The following is a 21,134-nucleotide window of genomic DNA, read 5'->3' on the forward strand; positions in this document are numbered from 1 at the left end:
AGTGGGAAGAGATGCAATAATTTTTGGCTGAGCGGTGTTGCCGTAGTATGATGACATCATTTGCAGGTGCAGGAACCTGAGCAGATACAGAAAGTGCAGAGCCAGAAAACTACAATCATAGCATTCTTTCAATGGTATTCACTGAAGGACCATCAAAGTCTAAGGAGTCACGCCGAGGTTGCATGGTTCCTGCTCCACAGGTAACATTTACTGTAATGTTTTTTCAAACTAGCGACTGTCACGGTGATATGGTGTAAAACTACCATGAAATGTATGTCAGGAAACTACACACTCCCACTTTAATCATCCACAAAAAGAGTTCTACTTCAGAAGATCGGAACCGTCCCAGTAATACATGTTGGGTACCATCTCTGTACATTCCACCCAGTCTGCTCAGTAAAACTGAAATATCGTTGTAGTTGGAGAATGAATTATACGAGATTATTTTTCCCCTTTTTGTCCACATGGTAAATAACACTTAAACACTAGAAATAAACACCCTCGCCCCCCACAAGGCTCTATTGTAACATGGCAGGCCCACATTCACCAACCACCATTTAATGTAAGTATGACCAAATAGTCGCTGGCACATTTTACATTTGGCCTGCTGAAAAGGAGGCCACATAGTTGTGGGTGTCTACTGGTTACCCATTGTTGATAGCCAGGCACCATGCCAGGCCAGCTATAGCGCGGTAATGGGAAAACGAATGATGAATGGACTCTGGGGACCCGAGGACATTATGTTTATTTTTTTAATTGCCTGAGTTTATTGGCAGAGGGCGCAGGAGTCAGCAGGCAGTACCCAGGGGGTTGAAAAGTGAGACCTGAGAGACAGTAAATGACAGAGGAGTGCTACGAATCTGGGATTTCTAAAAACAGGTTTATTGTTCCAAGGCCACAGATTGACTGAGAGCTCACTAGTGCTCTTCATTAAATGAAGTTTTGGTGTAACTTTCAGCCTGGTGAGAAACAACCAACCCCCACCTCCCGCTGCTGTTTCATACAAATTACATGAACGTGTTCCAAACGTTTAACAACCCTGAAGCACTCCAGGAGAGCTAAATGAGAAGATTAATACTATTTTATTGTACATTTATTACATGCAAATGGAGAGCAGAATTCAGTCCTGGCAATGATTTCCTAACTTGTAAAAAATGATTTAAAAAGAACCGGTGAGGCCTTCTACATGTCAGAATAGTAGTGTGAGGTGTTTCAGGTTTTAGGTTTTATAAAGGAAGACATGGAAAAACATTTAGATTAGTCTTTAAATTATAAAAATGTCGTTTTTGTTTAACACAGATTAAGCTAAAGCGTAGACGCAGTCTGCAGACTGTCGAGTTCATTTCTCAGGACTGATCAGCAGCACAATTCTCTTCTGCAGCATTGGCTCAGGAGGATGCGCGAATTGTCCAGTATTTGGAAGGTTGCAGGTTCGATCCAGGCTCTGGACAGAGAATTCTGCTGTTGTGTCCTTGGGCAAGACACTTAACCCACCTTGCCTGCTGGTGGTGGTCAGAGGGACTTGGCAGCCCTGTCAGTGCGCCCCAGGGCAGCTGTGGCTACATTGTAGCTCATCACCACCAGCGTGTGAATAGATGAGTGATAGACTGTAGTGTAAAGCACTTTTGAGTCCTCTGACTCTGAAAGGTGCTATACAAGCGCAGGTCATTTATCATTTATTATTAACTGCTGCTTCTGCTCAGCCGGGGATTCCCCTTGGCTCCTCGTGCCCCGCAGCTGCGCATATTTATATAATAAAGCACAAGTCATTTGATGGCTGTAACTTGTTTGTGTCTGGGCATGTGGGGAAGATATTTAACTTTTTTATTCTGTCATGAAACTTTGTCTGCCATGATGTGGGTGGTTAATCGACTAGAATTGGCCATTAAATCTAACATTACTGTCTTTCTTTCATTTACTTGTGCAGTCTACAGCTCTATGTGTGTTAACCATGCTGATGGATTTTATTTTGCCGCTACTCAGCTCTGTTTACGAACAACAGATAAACACAACTGTGGTCAACAGGAGGTGCTGGCTTCTTGCCCTTCAGCCGAAGGTTGGGGGGACAGGGTCCGGGCGCGAGACATCACGCCTCAAGGTTTATTTTTTTCTTGTTAAAAAGTGAAGCCATAAGATTGTTTCACAGGAGCTGCCATGTTTCTTTTATTTTTTAGGTATTAGATTCCTAACGGTTTCACCTTTGGTGGTGTTGTGCCTACATCTAGTTCTTCTTCTGTGGGGTTAAATCCAATGTGGGCCAGGTTCCTTATTACTCTTAAGTAACCTGTTAAAAATAATAAAACTGTTTAATGGCCAACCACATAAAAAACAGGTAGGTGCTTACTGAAGAGCAATTAGAGAAGTGGAGGTTTGCTGTGGAGACAACAGCGAGGCAGTAATTAGAAGCAAGTCAGATTACAAGTCAGGGTGATGGAGAGGTAAGCGACACCCAATCTGTTTTGGTGGCCATGGGCAGCTGATTTGAGAAGTTTAGCAATAGTTTTATTTAAAATGCATCTCTTTTTACTCTGAGAGTTTAGGCAGCACACAGTTTAATTTCCCCCATTTCCCTTAAATGTCTAAACCTGTGGAGTTTAAGACCCAAAAAGCAGATGAAAAACTAAATAAAGAAAACCTTAAAAAAATAAAAAAAAATATAATATATATATATATATATAACAACAAAAAATGACCTAAATTTATATTTAAAAACAGTCTGTTTTTGCATATAGAGCCTGAAACATTTCCAGTCAGATCATAAGACTCATAGTCGTATCATCTCCAGGTCACAGGATGTGACCAACAGAGAAGCAGCAACTTCTTTTCCAGACAGCTGAACCCACTGCAGCATGCACCTGTGCTGAAATGGGGTTTCCTATATGATTGAGTCTCTCCCAGAAAAAAAATAATAAAACATGAAAGCATGGAAAGAGAGAGAGAACCACATCTTCTCATCTGGGTGAAAAGGAGAAGTGGGTGTAGAGGAAAAGACAGTGGCTAGTTAAAGAGAAACAAAGTAAATGTAGAAAAGAGGTGTGATATAAGAAGAAGGGACATAACATTTGAGAGTTGAAGTGTTTTCAATAAGTCCTTTCATGTCCAAAGTTTCTTTCAAGGTTTGTTGCCTTCCTACTTTGGAATATCCATGAAGAAGAAGAAGAAGAAGAAGAAGAAGAAGAAGAAGAAGAAGAAGAAGAAGAAGAAGAAGAAGAAATTATTTTTATATAGTGCCTCTGAAATCCCGAGTTGTTTCACAAGACATCTCATGGGGCTTGAAGGAGATGTACAGTTGGATGTCATCTGCATAAAGATGGTAGGAGATTCATTAATATTGTAATAAAAAATGGGGAAAAAAGAAAAATTTGAATAAAAATGTGAAGGAAGAAATAAATGAATAGAAAAAGGTAATCACGAGATCCAGAGAATGGCAGAATTGGTGAAAACAGTATCATGAAAATAAGTTAGAGATGAAAAATAAACAGAAGGTCACACAAAAACCAGCTTGAAAGTGAGTTTTCAGCTGCTTTTTAAAGGAGTCCACTGATCTCAGGCTCAGGTGGACAGAGGTCCAGAGTCTGGGGGCCACAGCAGCAAATGATCTGTCACCTTTGGTCTTGAGCCTGGTGCGCTGCACAACCAGTAGGCTTTGATCACTGGACCTCAGGGACCTGCTGGGGGTGTAGGGACTAAGAAGATCACCAATGTAAGATGGTGCTTGTCCATGTAAGGCCCTATAGACCAGAACCAGGATCTTGAAATGAACTCTGAAGTTGACTGGCAGCCAGTGAAGCTGGAGGAGAAGCGGGGTGATGTGGGTGTGTTTGGAGGACTTGGTCAGAAGCCGAGCACAGGCATTATGAACCACCTGTAGATGTTCAGGGAGGTTTTGCTCAGGCACGTGAAAAGAGAGTTGCAGTAATCTAAGCGTGAGGAGATGAAGGTATGGAGAACTGTCTCATGTTCAGAGCCGGACAGAATGGGACTCAGCTTAGCAATGTTCCTGAGATGGAAGAAGGAAGAGCGAACAAGAGAACTGACATGAGAATCCAGGGTGAGAGCTGGGTCAAAGGTCATGCCAAGATTCCTGATGGATGATTTGGTGTGAGAAGTAAGCTGACCAACAGAGTCTCTGACTTTGGGAACCAGCTTGTCTGGGGCACAGATGAGGATCTCAGTCTTATCTTCATTGAGCTGTAGAAAGCTCCCAGCCATCCAGGTTTTGACAGAATCTAAGCAGGTGTGTAACAGCTGCAGCTTAGACATCTCATGGGGCTTAAAGGAGATGTACAGTTGGATGTCATCTGCGTAAAGATGGTAAGAGATTAATTTAAAAGAGCTCAGGATGTGCCGAAGAGGAAGCAGACAGAGGAGGAAGAGTAGAGGCCTCAGCACAGAACCTTGTGGGACACCGAAACTTGGAGATGGTTACAGACAAGGAAAGCTCAGACAGATTTGAGGAGAACCCCTCCAGAGCAGTTCCTGATAGGCCTACCCAGTCTCTCAGCCTCTCCGGTAACAAGTGATGGTCAACAGTGTCAAAGGCTGCAGTCAGGTCCAGCAGGACCAGAACAGAACAATCCCCTGCATCATTGAGTCAGAAGGTCATTAGAGACCCTCAGAAGAGCTGTTTCAGTAGAATGAGCTCTACAAAAACCTGACTGGTAAGCGATCATAGATGTTATGTTCATCAAGAGCAGCTGTGAGTTGTTTAGCCACAACATTTTCCAAGATATTGGAGATGGTCGGAAGTTTAGAGATGGGTGTGTGCCTCTCGAGGGGGGCAGGGGCCTTTCTGGTTGCAGTCTCCTTGGGGTTCCTGTGTTCTGGGGCAGCGCCTGGATCTCTGGGACTTGGAGCTCCCCCCGTCTCCTGCGCATCTTTGGGGGGCGGATCTGTGGTCCCTCACACTCTCTGTTGGACGCTCCTATAGAGAAACCTTAAATAAACAAGCGCGTGTACACACACAGGTGCTCACACGGTGCTCTCAAAAGTATGGGCTTGGGCACGTTAAACACAGGTCTTAAGACTATGGTGGGCACTTAATGCACTGTGAGTTATTATCGTGATTCTTCAGTTAAGCAATGTTGATTATATATTTTTTCATCAAGTTGACGCAGTGATAGCTAGATCTTGTTCTATTGTTGTTGTGTCCCTTTTTTTGTCTTTTTGCTTTTTTTTTGTCTTTTTCTGCAGGTCTAGAAGCAGACTCTTGTTCATTGTTTATTTTTGTGGACCCCCCCCCCCCCCTCTCTCCCCACCTTTTCTTTTCCTTTCTCTTTCACCTCTGTCTCCGTGTCTGGTCAGAATTACAAAGCATTCAAAAACAATAACAATAAAGTTTTAAGTATCAGGCGTGACATTAAAAGCAGACACGTTGATGCTCCACCTGAGAGTAAATCTGTAAGGCTTGTCACCAGCATTCAGACATCAATTCTGCTTGCTTCACAGCCAGACAGGACACGGTAAATAAAAAAAAAAAGAAAAAAAAAGAGATGGGTGTGAAGCTGCTATGGAGAAAAGGGTCAAGATTAGATTTTTTAAGAAGTGGCTGGATTACAGCGTTCTTAAAGTAAGCAGGGACCTGACCAGAAACCAGAGAAGCATTAATTACAAAAAAAAAAGAGAGTAAAATGTCGAGAGGGCATTTGGAGATTTGAATGATTAGTTAGCAGGCAAAGAAACAGGAGCAAAACTATCTAGAATGAGAAGCTTGGTTGGAGTCGGAACATGCAGATATAAAGCTGAAGGAGACATGTTAGATCTGACATTATTGATTTCATCCCCAAAAAAATACAGGAAGTTTTCAGTCTCCATCAGAGTGAATGGAGGCTGTAGGTGAAGCAGGAGACAATATTGCTGATGATTCGATAAATAGGTAACCCTCACTTCTCTGACTGCAGAGTTAAAGAAGGTCAAAAGTACTCAATTTTTCTGCATTGGCACTTCAGGCTGTGAATGCTGTCATTAAACAGGGAGTAGGGTTCACATAGGAACTGATCTGGTTCTGACAGGACAGATGTTGTTAAGAAAGGAGGGGCAGTGTTTGTTAAAGTGAGCAATTATGGATTCTGGGTCAACATCAGGAGATAAAGGTGGATACAAAGCAGTAGAAAATTTGCTAGCTGTACTCTCATCAAGAAAATGAAAACGAACATAAAAACAGGTATATTTAGATGTGAATGGAAATCAGTGCTGCAAAAACACAGTTTGTCAATAAAAAGCTATTTTTCCATCATAATAGCAACACTAGGAGCTCCAGGACAAAAAGAAAATCTTCATCAATTCTAACATTTTCATTTACAAATCATGCACACAACTACAGGTTTTGAATAAATCAGCCTTGCTTTAGAAAATAATTATCTTGTTCCCAAATGCCAAAATCTTCTTTTATATAGTGTTTTGACTAATTATTTACAGTGTTGCTTTGATTTCTTAGCAAGAACCAGAAATCGAAGTTTTGGAGAAAAGTAGAAACCAAGATAGTAGGCAGTGAACAATTGTTTTGAGTAATATTTTAGATGCATTTATGTTTTTAACCCTCAGGCTTCACTTTAACTTACTTGAGTTCCTAATGAAGTATGAGCGTTAACACGAGAGGAGATGAGTCACAATTACTGGATGAGCTGATGAAGTGTCATTTTTAGGCTTGTGTGACCTCTGACCTCACAGACCTCACAGACATCTGACCCCACTAACACAGCCTTCAGCTGTCAGGTATGTCATGCAAAAAGTTGTTAAATTTTCTCAAATAATGACCAACTGCAGCATTTACACCTGTAGATCCAAAGAACAGAAGGATGGCCCATGCACTATCCACCCTCCTTCCTTCAGGCAGAAGACTGAGCTGCCTCAAAGCCTAAACATCAAAGCCCAGGAACCATTTCATCCCCGAAGCTCATGAACTCCAACCGTTAAGCTGCTCACTGCTCTTTTGATTAATTTTTATACATTTATTGACTGAGCTATTGACCTCAACAGCATGGTGAATATTAATACCTGTCACCAGTGAGAGGTTGTAGGTGGTGACCATTTGGAGGCTTTCTTTTCCACAGACACTTTGGAGACTATGGGACTTTCTTTGTAAAAGCTCCACTTCCTGCTGGTAAAGCTATCAGGATAAACAGATCAGAGTGTGAGGGGGAAGAGACAGAGCAGAGGAAACACAGAGCAGTGAGAAAAGATGAGAGGTGTAGAAACTCGTAGAGTTTTTACATTTTCTGTCCTGCAGGTCAAAGCGAATATCCTCCCCAGCTCATCTAAAATAAATATTTGGTCCACACCACTTCGTTCTCATCAGAAAAAATCCAGTGCATTGTGAAACCAAACCAGTAGGTGGCAGTGATTCCCCAAATCTTCAGGGTCTTTGCTGAGAAACCTAGCAACAGCCATCTTTAATGTTGCCCTTTGTCTCTGGTCTTCTACATAGAACACTAATAGAGCTTTTAAAAATAAGCGAGTGTGAACTAAGGTTGCCCGCGTGATGCCACAGCATTTTTGTCGCAAAACCGAACACCCTGGTTATTTAAGTCCTCAAGCAAATTCTGGCAACGGAAAATTCGCAAATCTCCCTTTTGGAGTTTTTGAAAGAATCAATTTTAGTGCCATTCATCTTAACTTTTATGCAAACGACAAGCCAAACCATAGAAAATATCTTTGTTTCAAGTAAAACCTGCAGCTACATGTGTACAGGGCCTGAGAAGGGTTCAGGTCAGGCCTCAAAGACACATTATTGTGTCTTTAAGGAAGACACTAATGTGTAGTGAACTCCATATGTCTTCCTCTGTGATGTGAGACCACGTTTGAATCAGAAACGGTTTGAATGGAGAAGAAAACTGTTTCACTCCAGGAAAAAAAACACACACACGATGCATCCAAATACCAACGACGACCCACAAATCAGGCAGCTGCCATGTAGGCTTGAAGTTGCAATGCTCTGAAGTGACTTTTCAGCAGACGGTATTTCATGAGACGAGTCCTAAATGTCATCAACAGCCAGCGAGTTCCTTCTGACAGAGTAAAATCCATACACAACATAAGGTTTTATTCTTGTTGGATGCAGCATGCTTTCAGAGTGCCCAAGTACCTGCCGTCACTGCATCAAGGTTTGTTTTTATTTTCCTCTCTTTTAAATTTAATTTAATTTTAAGTAATTACAGATGGTGTCACCCACCCACTGTAGTCCTGCTCATGGAAAAAGTAAAAAGAGGCCCAGCCTCGCTGGGCTCAGGCTGACTTTACCCGTGTGCAGCGGCCAAGTCACAAAACAGATGTTTACTGTTTTTGTAAGGATGATTTGCTCTCCTCTCCACGTTGACCCGAGTCCAAGCATCGGTCACTTTCAGAGAGAGTGGGTTGTCGGGGTCGCGGTGCATGAACCAGGTGATAAGGTTTTACTGTAAATGTGGGACTGATTGTATAAATGTTTTATCCGTGGGATGGTTTATGACTCTGGCAGGTGCCTGCGGTTGTCCATAATTCAGGCAGCTGCGCGATAAAGCGATCAGATAGATCACACGTTGGAAATTTGCGTGTGAGCCGTCGTGAAAGTGTCGCCCCTGTGTGAGAAGTGAATGGTGTCAGGAGCTTTGGTGTGTGTTTCTGTGTGTCGGTGTAGGCTGCAGCTTGGACATGGCCCCGGTGCAGGTCTCTCCACAGAAGCCATTAAGCTGTGTGTCTGTTAGAATAATGTGTTTTACTTGGCTCCGGAGCAGCAGCAGGTGCTGGGAGGACCAACCTCCACTCCTCTCCTGCTTTGATGCACAGCCCAAATTCCCTCTTTTGGTATCTTTCTCTTCCATTGCTTCTTTGTCCTCATCTTTCTGTGACTTCAATCCTTCCCCGTGTTTTCATTATCTGACGGTTACCTGTTTTTGTGCTTCTTCTTTGTCTCACTTGCGTTCGTGGTGACTTTTCTTTTTTCAAGTGTTTAAAAAATGTTTAGCATTTTTTAAATCTCTGCTTTTTCTCACCTTCTCCTGTTATAATGCTCACTTGTACATCAGCCATGCAGCTGGTAGACATCAAACTGGCTGCAGAGCTCCGATTTTACATTAAAATGAATGCATTCACTGTGAGAAAGCTACCTGGAAAGGTTTGTATTTGCTTCAAATTAAAGAAGCAGCATGAACAAACAGATAGTAAGAAGATAAAATACCCATCACTTCAGCAAGAGCATGTTTAGTGTCTTGCAAGAAATAGGATAAAAATAAACATTTGAGATCAGCTTCTTTTCTACCCGATTTATTTCTACATTAGTAGAATAAAAAACACTTGCATCACTTAGATTCTCCACCAGATAGCAGAAGACAGGAACTGGATTCAGTTATGCAGTTTTTGAGGAAGGTACTAATCCTGAAAAAGAGCTAGAGCTTTAAGTTATACATAGTTGATGAACAAATAATGCATTTTGTGTTGAAATGTTAAAACTAATGATATTTAGTTTGGGGATTTTTAAATGGCTGTGGGGAAATAAAAGCATTTATTGAAATAAAAAATTATACATTCAAAAAATGTGGAGTTTTTCAGGTTTTATTTATTCATTAATATTTAAAATTGCTTTGTCTTTGGGACATGGATTTTGCTGCTAAACTTCAAAGTCTCCCAATTGTGGGGCGTTAGAGCCTAAAGGTCTGGCGGGCCGGATGTGGCCCACGGGTCACCAATTGAGGTTCACTGCTACAAGGAGTTTCAGAGGGACCCAGATGGTGTGACTCATACATGGGCTTGTTAAAATCTATGTGGGCAAATCTCTGTGGAGCCACCATGGAAACCCCAGACAAACCCTGTTGGTATATGGTTTGCCCTCACACATCCATATGGGCCCACCTGTGCATGCTGGCTGGGTATTTTCTGATATTTGGACATCTCGCCTCGGAATGGATAACAGCAATGCGACTCTACCACTGACCTGCAACGTGGATGTTTTTATCTCCACAAATAACACAAGCCTGGAGGAGTTCTGTTGTGTGGTGGAGTTGCTAATGTCCCCCGTCCCTTGTCCTGTACAGCCCCATGCAATTTGAGTTCAGCATCAGCCAATAGTGCAAGGCATCCACTTACGTACACATATCAATCACAGAGTGGGCGTTCTCTGCTCTTTCCTGGATGCTAAAAACAACAACAGCCTTCCAAATTGCACAGAGCTCTACGGGACGAGCTTAGCAAAAATTACACAATGACAAATAGCTTTCACAGTACAGTTTAAGACTATCGCTGTTACAGATTTCTAAAAACAATCACACATAATTCCTGAAATGGGGGAAAATCCGGTTTGTAGCTTCATGGTGCAACACACTTTTCCACCTTTGAGAAAAAACTCAGGAAATCTGCTTTGAGGAGTAAAACCAAACTCACGGTCTTTACTACAATGACAGCCTGCTGTGTGGTGGGGACCTTCCAGCACTAGCTCCTTTCAAAAGGACGGTGATCATTCATTTGGGTATGAAGCTAGATTCTGCTCTGAAATTTGACGCTCAAGTGAATCCAGTAGTTAGAGCGTGCTTCTTTCAGCTCCGACACCTACTCAGGATTAAATGAATGCATTCAAGAAAGAATCTGGAGATTGTGACACATGCTTTTATATCGTCTAGGCTTGATCATTGTAACTCCTTTTATGCTGGACTGAGTCAGTTGTTCTCACGGCTGCAGATGGTGCATGATGTTGCATCTAGATTCATTTATGGAGTGAAGAAGTGGGAACACATATCTCCAGTCTTGGACACCATACAATGACTTCCTGTAAAGTACCATGAAGGAGTTTAACTGCTAGTTTATGTACTCCAGTGGTGTGCTGGAGCAGATCCACCTTACCTATCAGCACCCACAAGATCTCTTTGCTCAGGTGCAACTGTAAGTGTTGAGGGCATCAACTGTTTGCAACAATGGCCCCCAAACTTTGGAACCAACTCCTCCTTGACAATCCACTGTAGTTTGTAGATTTAAAGGTGGGCTAAAGCAATATACAGATTTTTCTCTTGAAAGGCAAACCTGCACAGAACCCTCACAAGATGTCACGATAGTCATAGCCTAACATGGTTTGAAGTTTTGGAGCCCCCTTTTCCTCTTTTTCCTTCAAACTCAAGGTAAAGCCATTAAATCTAAGGCAGCAACCCGCCTGGGTTCTCAAAGACAGAGGAGGAAAACCATGAGAAGAAGAGCCAAGGAGCCTGAAAAAGAGCTGCCTTTATGCAAGGAGCTCACCGCATTCTTCTGCCAAGAACCGGGGGCCTCCCTGGAGAAAGTCGGGACGAGCGGATGAACTCACATTCATATGGGAGTTCATGGAGCTGCTCCAGATACACGGAGGCACAGAAAGAGAATAGTGATCAAACACACTCTGATCTGTGCATCGTGGAGCCTCTCATTGTTCTGTCAGTCAGCATGGTTTTCTTAGCTGTGATCCACAGCAGGGACATTTCTGCTTGTGAATGGTAACGCACACACGCAAGCTTGTAAAGGGTAAATGATTGATTTATTGGGTTTCAGGGGCTGAGGTAGGTGGGATATTAGACACTCCTTGGAGATCTCATTGTGGGATTTTTGGGAACAACAGGAGAGACATTCCTCTGCCCACAGTCCATGTCTTCCAGAACGTATACTAGGGTTTATTTTAAAAGCATGGTCCTTCTGTACACATGCCTCTATATGCTGTTTCTGCGCTTTCTTCTGTGAAAATAAAAAAGTCTTTATTTACAGATAATTCCAATTTCAGCAGAGTTTTACGGGCCGTGCTGTGTGTAATTATATATGACCGGCTGACCTGCTGGGATTTTTGTATGAATTTGATCCCAGAAAACACTCAGTGTGTAGCAGATTAGTGTGTGTTGTAAGGAAATATAAAAGCTTGTGTTTTTGGATGGAATTCCAGTTTTCTCCGTGGATTTAAGGTGACAGTCATGTTGGGCTGATCAGGAACGTTCTGGCTGGAAACATCAGCATCTGGAGACCACATGTTGTGCCTTTTACACAAAGAATGGTGTCTGATTTTATTGACTTTCTGAACTGTTACAGCTATATCAGCTCTGTTTCATGGAACATCCAGGGCACTGAAGCTGAAAACATATGCTTTTGAACAAGTGTGTGTGTGTGTGTGTGTGTGTGTGTGTGTGTGTGTATGAGTGAATATTAACACAATCCTGATGTGGACAAACAGCATCTTTAAACCAGGGTTCTTTTCTTTACTGTAACTTTTCTGTTACTTCGATCATCAAAAGGTCAGCAGCAGCAGCGAGGCCTTGAATCATCCTTTATTATGTCTACCTGTCTCCTCTCTGCTCCACGACTTCTTCTCTTAAATGAAAATCCCAGACAATGAGTTATAAATAGAAAATGAAAATGGTTTCCTCTTAAAAACAAACTGAATCTGAGCACTAAACTTAGTTTCACATGGCCCAAACATGCAGGGACATTTCAGAGAGAACAACTGTAAATGTGGGCTAGACTGGAATGACAGGAAGTTTTTATGAAATAATGATTTTTGTGTTATTATCATCGACATATAAATATTGGACAATGGGTGTCCATAGGCTCCAATAACACGTTTTTGAGGCTAAATGGGAGGTGGCCACCACCGCCATTTTGACCGTGTCACAGGTTCCGTCAAGCCCAGACAATTCCACAAAAGGGAAGAGAGGTGGAGCTGAGGGTGTGGCTGTAAGGCTGGGATTAACTGACGGCACCCAGTCGAACTAGCTACAAGCTAACCTGAAGCTAACCCAAAGCTAACGCGGAGGTGGGAGCTAAGCTAACAGAGATAGCAACCTAGCTACAACCGGAGTTAACTGTGCACAACACCAGAGCTCCTGAGTCAGAGATACGCCGGGCTGACCGCTGGGTAAAACCGGGTGGAACACAGAGGTCTCCCGATAGCTGCTGAAAGCTGGCAGCCCGCGCAGCAGACAGAAGCCGCAATCAGACAGAGATGCTCCGAGCTGCGGGGAGGGGAGAAGCGGGTGGAAAACATCGGTCTCCCGAGAGCTCCACATGCCAATAGTCGGAACCCAGCTCCACCAACATGTTATATTTCAACCCATTTTCTAAAGTGCAGCATTATGTTAAATGCACTGGGTTTTACCCTATTACATTTAAATTTCATGGTTAAACTCTAACGGGTTGGGACCAATTTTTGAGCCGTATTGTGGGGGCTTGGTTATTATATAATTTTCCTAATGACAAGCAGTGATGTGAATACCACAGAGAATATATCCACTTTTGTAACTCTTGGTAAGCAAATAAATCACTATTATGACCTCTTTGCAGCCTGGCAAGCCTTCCTATGTAATTATATCATCTGGCCACAACCCATAGAGGGAACTCAGTCATATGGCAGAATACGGTTGTCTTTCAAACGGTCTGCACGCTATCTGACAGCGCTAGGACCAATCATAGCAACAAAATCAGTCAACAGGGCAGTCCGCCATACTCCATCAAAGAAGGAGGAGGAGAAGAAGAAGAAGAAGAAGAAGAAGAAGAAGAAGAAGAAGAAGAAGAAGAAGAAGAAGAAGAAGAAGAAGAATCTAATCTCCTAAGTCTAAATTTTCCAAAGTTGATGCCAAAGCCATTTCAAATGAATGCTGTTTCTGAGCTGCTGCCATCTTTGTAGTTTTTCTCCATCGTAGCTCCGGTGCTTAGTTCGCCAAATGTCTCTCTTTAAACATAGAGCGCTGTGATTGGCCAGACCTACAATTATTTGGGCCAATGGCAGAGCTGCTGAGGCTAGAATGGAGCATGGCTAAACCAACCTGCAGATCTAAATCATTTGCTACGGTTGGTCCAGATTTCTACGCCAGCCCTTTTGGTCAAATCATGAAAATAACAAAAAATCCCTGATGATAGTGCAAGATCTCTTGCAAGCGGTCAACATTTGCTTACATTTAGTGCGCTTCTTAGTTACAAAACCATCAAATTTTGCCTCAACATCTGCAAAACGGATAGCTTGGTAGCTGTTTCTGTATTGGTAAATGTTTATTATCTGTAGTGGCTAACTTGTATTGGACTGACCTCAAATCAGTAAAAGATTAAAGGTATGGCAGAGGGTTTTCTGAATTTCAGGAAAGAACTGCCCTCTCCACATTTTGAAAAAAATGTGCATGAGTGAGAATGCCCAGTTATCCTCATTCACGCTCTGTTTACAAGTAGCTGCCGGTCTTGCAGCTAACTGCTTCTAGCAGTAATCTGAAATTAATTCCTCCAAATTGCATGCAAAACTTTAGCTTACCTGTTGAGCAGAAATCCGGCAATAGGCATCTGTGGGGAGCCCAACTTTAGCTTTGCGCATGCACAGGAAATAAAAACTACCCAGCAACGAGCCTTGCGACGACGGCCTTGTGTGAATGGTTCACCAGAATAATTGGCAGTTATGTGGACCGATGGCTCAGATGATCCACCCAGAAGATAAATATCCTCCACTATACCTTTAACATTCAATAATAACTTAAAAAAATAAACTAATGTATTGTGTACTGTAGCGTTGTTAATCTACATAACTAGAATTTAAGCGGTTGCAATTCAGCTTTGTTAAATTCTGAAAAAGATCAAACGAATTGGTAAAGAAACTTATATATATATATATATATATCCACAGATTTTTATATAAGTTCATACACCAACTGGCTTGGTCTATATTTAATCAAAAGATTAATATTTAATTTAAGAGATTTAAATTAATAGCAAAAGTTTATTTATTAATTCAGAAGATCTAAAGAGATCTTTGCTCGTTCAATAATCAATATACACCACTCTGTGTTTTACTCCAAAGAAGAGTCAGGTTTAAAAAGTTAAGAATTTATTACTAACAATTTAAAGATGACAGTTTGAAAGACAATTCATAAATGACAATTTATAAAAGCTTTGGTATTAAAACTTGGTATTAAAGAAATCAGTGTCTGGATGAAACTAAAAATGAAGTGTGTGTGCTTGGATGTGTGAATGTAGGTCTCAAAAGGTTTTTTATCTTGGACAGAGAAAAATGCATTCTGGGTGGTAGAATTTGGTTTGCAGCTAAGCTAAATTATTTCTTAAAAGAACAGGCATTCAGACGCAATCTGTGTTCAACCTCACTGTTCAGACGACCCTCTGTTCGGATCCGGAGGTCAAGGGAGGATGTTGATCAGCCTCTGGGTACTCGGTCCAGTAGGGTAGACCAGTGGTACCAACTCTCTGGTCCTAGAGTTGCCGCAGGCACACAGGTGGATGGTATTGCGTCCGAGCAGATTCATAAGGAATCTCGTAGCGTCAGCTTGTTGCGGATGGCGTTTCTGTTGAAGCAATTCTATCGGCGTGACAGAAAAGCTTTAGTAGAGGTTTCGAGCGGCCAACCCGATCCTCTGGACTCTCGTTGCCACAGAGAGAATTTTGGTGAGCTCAAGAACTGAACTTGAACTGAGGAGTTTAGGTTTTAGGAGACGGCCGGTAATCTTATTCTAACGAATTAGATTTTTACATGTTAGAGGGTGGGACTTAACATACCTCAGAACACGCCCTCTCAAGATAGAAAGCTCTGGTGTTATGGAACAAAGACATGTGAGTACAGTAACCTTTAACCTGATTACTGTGTCCTGCATGGTGTGTATAAGTGCACATGATCTTCTTGTCACTGTTAAACATTACTGATTATTATAAATAATAATTATTAACCAAAGAATAACAATTCATTTCAGTAATTAAATACATTTATAATGAACCTTGATGATTATTTATGAACTAATAGACAGTGAAAAGAGTTTATTAAAAATGATTCTTTTAAATCTTGAAGTGTCCTTCGTCTTGCGGATGGAACAGCAGTCAGACAAAGGCAGTCAGGTTAAAGATGGTTTACAGCAGACTTTGTGTCTCCTGTAACGGATAATCTGTAAAAAGAAGTACAGCCAGGACAGCTTGACCCAGCTGAAGAAGTGTGACCTTTGGGTCACAAATGAGGCCATTCATGTCACTACAGTAATATTTATTTCAGTATATTGCATTTGAATAGTATCAGCACTTTGTTGTAATCTTCAGTTCCTCCCTTCCTGTGCTTTAGGGGATCAGAAGTTAAGGTGACACATGTAGAAGTTAAACAGGCTCTGTCCTGTAATGTCCTGCTCTTTTGGCTTTAAATAAAACATTTCATGGAAAGAGCTGAAGCCCCAAAAGGTTAATGATTACTACCATATCAGTGTAATGAAGTGAGAGGTTATTACATTTTATTTAATGAGCCGTAAGGCGTGGGATTCCATAGTAAATATGAAATCCACCTTACGGATCGAGGGTTACTCAAACCAGAAGATGGTATCTTTTTATTGCAGAGATTAGGTAACCGTTATGTTTTCACTCAGAGACACAGAATAGAGAGAGTCAAGTTTAAAAGTTAAGAATTTTATTACTAACAATTTAAACTAGTCTGACTTTAAACTAAATGTATAGTGTAACTAAAAATGGATGAGACGGTGAATGGATGACGTGTGATGTAATCAGAACCAGCAAATCCGAAGAAGCGATTAGTTCTGACGGGAACTGAAGATGTTGTTTTGAAATAAGCTTTGGTTAGTTTCAGAAACGCATGAGACACCATCAAGTCGGTCTACCTGGCTTGTGGAAGTCCTCTGTAGATCAGGAATGTCGAGGTCCAATGAACCCTCTCTGGAAACCGGGCCGGTAGAAGAAGCCGCGATTCCGACCAGACCCATCTTGGGTTACCTCCGGCACACAACACATTATTGGCGTCTCGTCAGACCCAAACCTGGGTCGGTAGATGGAGCTTTTATTCTGAAAGGAGCTGTTGTTGCCGCTGGTTGTTATAGCGACTGGATTTTTTCAGCTTGTCGTTGGTTCTTTCGGTTAAAGAGTTAAAGGTCAGGATTGGCCACTCCGACACTCACTCTGGAACGCTTTGAACTGGCGTTAGAGCTGACGTGGCGTAGTTTTATACCTCGGATGTTATGGTTTATTGTCGAATGAAAATTACCAAACACCGTCAGAAGCACGCCTCCGTCAGATCTGTAAGATTCTGATTGGATCAGTGAAAGGAATGTGTTATGTCTTTTTAACGCTACATGAAATGAGTCCTGTTGGAATCCTTAAAGTCACAGTACTTATTATTTCTATAGGATCATAATAAAGTAATTAATATTTTGATTTCATAGGTCGGTCACATCTTATTATATTGACTAACAGATGTTTTGATTAGCTTTATTGAAAATAGAGTTATTTGGCTTTTAATAAAAGAAACGAAAGGAGTCTTCATCTTCTGTCTTCAATGCTGGAACGTAAACAGTTTAGAAGCGAATGCATGACCTTGAGGCTGTTTCATGCACTCTGGCACTGTGTCAAAAGGGAACAGTTGTTAGAGGATAATTACACTGAGAAATGGCTCCTTAATCACTTTACATCAGTAATAAATGTGAAAAATAACCAAAAATGACATAAAGAGGGAACAAACTCCCTGCTTCTGCCCACATAGAAAGTACGTCACATCACACGTAAGTAAAACCATAAAACAGTAAAATGATGCATAAAACAAGTCTTGATATGAAAATCATGAACTGATCGCAACAACTGGTGCAAATATGGATGCAAATGTCTCCAGCAACCAAATTTAGCACTGAAAACAACAAAAACAGCTGATCCTATCAATTCTGGACATTGTGTGTCATAACTTATTTATGATTATTAAAGTAAACATATACAGTCATGTTTTCAGTGAATATTGAAAATGAAGTGTTCGCCTCCAGGCCAGTAGATAGAATCAGAGAAATACCTTCTGGATGGGAAAACAGCAGAAATCTTCTACACAAGGAGGGATGCTGTTGGCGGAGAAGCCAGACATTCCTCAGAGGTTCAGGAATCTAGTCAAGCTGTGGGGCTGCTGCAGCCACTGCTCGATGACAACCTGCACCCCGAATCCTCTCTGCCAATTGTTCAGCCTGCGATCCACTGCGGACGGTGTTTGTTATTGCTGGACTCTAATCTGTGTTTCTTGGACATGGAGCTGATGTGTGAGAGAAGCTGCTTGATGGAACGTAGCAGATGCAAATCATCATGATCACTTCAGCTGTTTATGTGTTACAGGCCATGAGGAGAGTTTTTATAAAAACTAAATAGAGAAAAATCCCGTCTGAGGCAGGAGTTTTTATGAAACGTTTCTGTGTCATGCCAGTGCTCACTAATAAGGCAGCCCTGGCGTTTATGGTGAGAGGTGGGAGATTTAATATCCAAACCTGCTTATTCTCCTGATTGCTTTTATATGCCACCTAGTGCTCATCTTTAAAAGCTACCAGGACCGCAGACGGACCAGCATCCTTTGTAAACTTCCCTTAGAGAAATATCAGTTTCATACAGCAGCGTTGACTTTTTTTTAACGCTCCACTGGGTGAATTTCAGCTTTTGCCAAAGAATTCATAAAACCACCAACGTAACCATTGGCTCAGGACTCATCGCCAACTCCCTGAGGTGTTGTTATGTTGGGTTATTAACTTGGAAGTGCATCCCCCCCCCCCCCCCCCCCGTGGCATTTTCACTCTGCACCCTTCAGTAATTGAGTAACAGAGGTCTGTCACGGAGCACAAAGGAGAAAAAGTGAGCATGCAGAGGCTGAAAATTCCCATAAGCTGTCAGGAAAGAGAAGCCGACCTGCCTCCTCGCGTTCTATTGTTCCTCCACAAAATGGTCAAATTGTGTTCATGTTTGTTCCCATGAACTGGAAAGTGGTCTTAAAGGCGTCTGACTCTGTTGTCAGCATCAGCAGAGATCATGTGTGTATTATATTTGTTTCCTAAAGGAAGTGTTCATTAGTTTCTCTAACAGAGTGTGCACCAAGATGGAGGGAAGGCTTAAAATGTGACAATGCTGTGATACATTCATCATAATAAATCTAATAAAGACCTTTCTGTTGTAGTTAAAAAGCTTATAAAGTAAATTTTCTCAATCCCAAACACTGAGGACTTCTGTTCTTGTAAGTTGTTTTTACACATTTAAATCTATTTTTTATTAAGGAACTGAGAAGATATAAGATTGAATGTAGAAACCTAAAAATGTAACAAATCTATCCATTTAATGTTAACTAAAATGTTAAAATCCTCCAAATTGTAATTTCAGATTGGGTCCAGAGTTATTCACCTTTCAATACTAGTCTTGTTTTGTATGAAATGGTTTTGAGTTTACCTGCTTCCCTCTGGACATTCTCTCACCTGCGTTCAGGCTCACCAACCCAGATGAGGTCATTACATCAAAACTAACGAAGCTTTTTCTTGACACGATGAGTTAAATGAATCATTTCCATTTGATTGTGTAACTATTTTGACCTAGAGATGAGTGTAATGGAGCCTAGGGTTCCATTCATTATGATTTATGTTCTGTTATTTCTGATTGAGTTACAGGCAAAAGGTTTGTTACTGAAGTGATTTATTTTGTGCTGGACATTCGTAACAGGTTCTTTAGAAGCAGAGGGACTGGCCACCCTTCCTGTGTAAAGAGGAAATGTTGGTTAAATGTCAATATGTGTTTAAGTTGATCTCCAAAGTTTCACTCACCTTTCTGGTAGTGTCTCCTCAGCAGGGTGGGGCAGCAAAGGGAAGTTTGTGTCCCAGGTGCTGCTTTTAAGCTGCTGGAGCATACCACTTAAATAAGGAGGTGTGATTCCTGGAGGAGTTGTGAAACCGAGTTTATTTTGTGTGAATGAACTTGGATTTATTTAGTTAATATAATTTGTATTTATGTAAATAATATTTGGTATAATTTATTATTTGGTAGTTGGGTTTGGTAAATTTTATTTAGTTATTATTTCTTTGATTACCCCTTTTCTTGGTTTCTTCCAATCATTCACTTGGTTATAAAAGGCAGTGAGTGTTGGTGTTGGTGACAAGACATGCCGCAATAAAGCCACCGCAACCTGATTTATTTGTTTGCCTCTCCCTCAAACCACATGCTGCCGCTGGTCAAAACTGACAATGAGGTCCTTCTGGAGAAAACTACAAAGTTCTGTTTTCATCAGAGATCAGGACAGTCTGGCTCAAACTCAAGATGTTGCATCAAGCACACATCTTTACTCATGACTTGACTTGATGTTGGAGACCATCCTGTCTCCAATAATGAAAGTTAGACCTGGTGCACTTCTGCAAGGGCTGGTGCAGCTTTGCACGTGTGGCAACATGTAATCTATTACAAAAAGCACAGACACAAACACATGAGAATAAACTGAAAGTAAAGCTCAATACCTGATCACCATTGCACCTGTTATCTGTGCACCTGTAGACATCCAGCATGGTTCTTCTGGTTCCTGTACCATCTATGGCCCACACAACAGCAGCTCTGTGGCCAGAGAGAAGCATACTCTCTGTAATACAGGAAGAACGTTCTGCTCTCAGACAGACATGGAGGATAGAAAACATCAGAGGACAACCTATCAGCTGGGGCCCATTTAGCTCCTACTCAGAACAAAATACGTATTTATGCTTGACTTAAGGGAAACGTCATCTGTGAAGATGCTCAATAGTGTGAACCGTTTGTCTAGTACATCTATAAGAAACACACACACTATTCTGATGATTTAGAAATGCATTTAATTTGAAATGAAAATTAAAATAATTGAAATTCTCACAACGCACGCTGAAATGTGATTATTAATCCCAATTAAATTCTTGGTTGCTTCTATTTGGATTTGTGCTTTTAAATAGAAGTTGATGTAAAATAATCTGAATTATTTAGTTTTAGAAGCAGCTTCAGTTGTGAAACTCTGAAAATCAAACTTTATTGTCTCCAGTCTAAAGATGAAGGAGGACCATCAGAGCCTCATGTCTGTAACCATGGTGATGATCCACGTGTTACTGAGTGTCTTCTTCCTTCCAGGTGAGCTGTTTGTTATCTTTAGTTTTCAGAATCATTTCTAGTTTAAAGGCTCCACATGTAACAAGCTGCAGCTCAGCTGGACTTTAGTCAGGAACTTTCTCTTAAAGCTGATTTTTTTCCTCATCATGTCTCTGCTTTGACAGATGTTTGGGCTGCTGCTGATTATTGTGGTGGTCTTATACCAGCTGTCAACATCACTACACCAAATACGATGGAAGCTCTGAATGGATCATGCTTGCTAATCCCATGTAACTTTACAGCTGGTGATACATTTGACAGCATCAGACAAACTTCTGGATTTTGGATTAAAGGTGATA

The sequence above is a fragment of the Nothobranchius furzeri genome, chromosome 7 (genome assembly GCF_043380555.1).
Source record: "Nothobranchius furzeri strain GRZ-AD chromosome 7, NfurGRZ-RIMD1, whole genome shotgun sequence".
NCBI classification, from domain to species: domain Eukaryota; kingdom Metazoa; phylum Chordata; class Actinopteri; order Cyprinodontiformes; family Nothobranchiidae; genus Nothobranchius; species Nothobranchius furzeri.